This window comes from Sapajus apella, unplaced genomic scaffold (assembly GCF_009761245.1).
Source record: "Sapajus apella isolate SASKATOON/1434 unplaced genomic scaffold, GSC_monkey_1.0 scaffold32, whole genome shotgun sequence".
Classification (NCBI taxonomy): domain Eukaryota; kingdom Metazoa; phylum Chordata; class Mammalia; order Primates; family Cebidae; genus Sapajus; species Sapajus apella.
In genome coordinates, this window is record NW_022436972.1 from 24,866,479 (window position 1) to 24,870,077 (window position 3,599).

Sequence of the window (3,599 nt, forward strand, 5' to 3'; positions counted from 1 at the left end):
CCTTCCTTCCTTCCTTCCTTCCTTCCTTCCTTCCTTCCTTCCTTCCTCCTTCCTTCCTTCCTTCCTTCCTTCCTCTTTCTTTCTTTCTTTTTTGAACTGGAGTTTCTCTCTTGTTGCCCATGCACTAGCATGATCTCAGCTCACTGCTTAGAAGGTGATTCACTCAGTGAAGGTGAACCCACTGTTAGTAAAATATGTCTAGTACCAGATGCTTTTTGATCTCCTAATGACCTATCAAACTGCAGGTCTTTTGACTTTGTAATATATTCAGTGCCACCTTTATTCATTTAAGAATTAAAGACTTTTTGTATCCCCATTATGTGCCAAGCACTGGGTGGGACACTAGGTAACAGAGATGAACAAACCCTGTTCGCAGGATTTCACAGTGAATGTTAGAATTTAGTGCCATTTAGCTTCATTTGATTCCGCAGTAGTTCCAAGATTTTCCAAGATGATCCTGTCTTCAAGTGTCCTGTTGATTCAACTTCAGAATCGGTCTCTCTTCACACCTTACTGCTGCCACTCTGCCACCATCTCTTACCTGGATTATCTCAGTAGTCTTCTAACTGGCTTTTTTTGTTTCCATGTTTGCCTTCTTCAGTCTACTCTCTTTCTCTCTCTTTTTTTTCAGACGGAGTCTTGCTTTGTCACTAAGGCTGGAGTACAATGCCGTGATCCAGGCTCACTGTAACTTCTGCCTCCTGAGTTCCAGCAACTCTCCTGCCTCAGCCTTCCTAGTAGCTGGGATTACAGGCATGAGCCACCATGCCCGGCTAATTTTTTGCATTTTTAGTAGAGACAGGGTTTCATCATGTTGGCCAGGCTGATCTTGAACACTTGTCCTCAAGTGATCCACCTGCCTTGGCCTCCCAAAGTGTTGGGATTACAGGAGTGAGCCACCGTGCCTGGCCACTCTACTCTCAATACAACAGCTAGTACAATCCTTTCACAGTGGAATTAACATCATAATTACCTCTCTGTTCAAACTCTCCAGTGGCTTTGTTTTGTACATGACCTGGCCCCTGCCACCTGTCTCACTGTTCTTCCTGCTACCCTCCTGCTCTTACTCCTCTTTATAAACACTGAGCTCATGTTGTTTCCTTTGGCACGTTAGGCAGGCTTGATCCTGTCCTGTCTCTGGGCCTTGCTGTTTCCTCTGCCTGGAACATTCTTCCCCTACTGTCTGCATGGCTCACTCTCTCACTGCTTAGGACTGTGGTTCAAAAGTCACTTTATCAACGGCCTCCAGGCTGCTCTGAGACTTTGATCACTACCTGCGGAGGTCTGTCCTGCAGACCTTGTCTTAGCAGCAGATGAATGAAATACTCTCTTACATACAGAATACAGTGCAAGAGTTGGGCTAAGGGGTCCTCAGCTGCTTTTACAGGGTGATTGCTGCTAATTGACTACAACTTCTTGTTCCTTCTTGCATTTATTCAGTATAGATTTAATAATAGGTTTTAAGTCAGCATGCTTGTAAATAATTAACATGGATAAAAGAGTGGATTTGGCCGGGTGTGGTGGCTCACGCCTGTAATCCCAGCACTTTGGGAGGCCAAGGCAGGTGGATCACGAGGTCAAGAAATCGAGACCATCCTGGTCAACATGGTGAAACCCCATCTCTGCTAAAAATACAAAAAATCAGCTGGGCATGGTGGCGCGTGCCTGTAATCCCAGCTACTCAGGAGGCTGAGACAGGAGAATTGCCTGAATCCAGGAGGCGGAGGTTGCAGTGAGCCAAGATCGCACCATTGTACTCCAACCTGGGTAACAAGAGTGAAATTCCGTCTCAAAAAAAAAAAAAAAAAAAGAGTGGATTTACGAATCATAAAACCCTTTGCTTCTGAGGCCCAGAATAAACACCATTAACTAGTAATTCTTTTTCAGCCTCCCCCGAGAAGGCCATCTAGCACAAAGTTTATATGAGTAAACAGAGTAGAGACAAAGGAATGTGGGGTGAACAGATTTAACTGGGGAAGCTTTTATTACCTTATGTTTAAGTCACCTTGTGACTTAAAGCTCTAAGGTAAGAACTGGCTGTCTTCAACCTGACTCATTAAAACATTTTGGCTTTCCAAAAAGGTTTGATACTATAATCTATAACTTCCCTAATATTTCCCTTAATATTTTGGGAGCCACCCTGAGTGAATCCCAGCACTGCTCTGAATAAAATATATCCTTAATTTATGTTTCCTATTTGATGTCTGACTCCCCCTTGTCCTTCACTAAAATGTAAACTCCATAAGGGAAGGGATTTTGTCTGTTTTGTTCTGTCGTATCCCTAAATACCTAGAAGGTGCTCAGTAAATACTTGTTGGTTGAATGAATAAATCAGCCTATTATTGAATCAGTCAATGTCTTATGTAGAAGGGACTTCTCATACCAGTGGTGCATATCTGTATGATAGCTGGCATAGGGAGGGATGTGGTCAGAATGGCTCTGTCTGTGTGGACTAGTTTTGCCTAGCATGATCCCAGCAGGCTCCTATTGGGGTTAAGCCACAGTTTCAGCCATACTAGTATCATTCTTTAATCACAAAGCCAGAGGATGTTGAGGTTGGAATTGATCTGGGAGACTATTCGGTCTACCTTTCTTGTGATTTGTATGAGAATAACAGAGCCTAGAGAAAGTAAGTTAATTACTCACAATTGTAAACCTGTAGAGGCCTACCTGAGATTAGGCTTCTGACGTCAGATTCCATAGGCTTTCCTACATGTGTTCCCCCCTGGCTGAGACAGTTCGTGAGCTTTCAGATTTGACAATTTTCTCACCAGTCTCTAAAAAGGAGCTTTTATCTGCACATTATAGGTTAGCATAGATGAATGATGACCCTGCAATGTGTGGGAAAATCCCAATGGTTGACCACTGTGAATGGGAACTACCCCAGATGTGTCAGGAGCACCACAGGCATGCTCACTTCTTCACTGGCTGGAGCTGGGTAAGATGGAAAGGAAACCCAAATCAAGACACTTTGCTGCTTCAGTTCTTTTATTGCATGTCACAGTCCAATGTGTCACCATTTAAAGTCAGATATTTTGTTGAATGGCCACACCAGCTGCAGGCCCTTGGGTCAGAAGTCTTGATATCACCAATTATTCATTTTCTTGTTGGACTTCCATACTTCAGGCATTTGTGTGTAGCTGGTCAATTGTGAAGTTTTCAGTGTGGTGTAGAACCCTTTCTTTTTGGGACAGTTGGTTCTCCTTGTGCAGCATGTCCTGAAGCTGGCCTGTCTCCATCCTCTTTCTAAGTGTGTGAGGTCTTTTGTTAGGCAGCATAAAGTGAGAGATGACCCCTGAAGAAGGAGAAAAACTCCTCCAACATTTGCTGAAACATGTTTTTAAACTGACCAAGATGTAATTGGAATGGCATAAAAAGACTGAAATTTATTTAATTTCTTGCCATCTGGCTTGTGATATCTGGTGCCTTCAATTGAGTTTAGAAGGAACGTTGATCATAGGTCAAGAGGTGAGATATATATATGTGTGTGTGTGTGTGATTGTGTGTGTGTGTGTATGCATATATATACACACACACACACACACACACACACACACACACACATATATATATATATATATGGAGAGAGAGAGAGAGAG

At 43.1% G+C, this 3,599-nt stretch overlaps 1 long non-coding RNA gene across 1 annotated transcript in view; it reads left to right on the forward strand.

Moving 5' to 3' along the window:
• LOC116562516 overlaps positions 1-3,599 on the forward strand; it is a 6,015-nt gene that overhangs the window by 1,164 nt on the left and 1,252 nt on the right. The gene's annotated exons all lie outside the window — the stretch shown is intronic.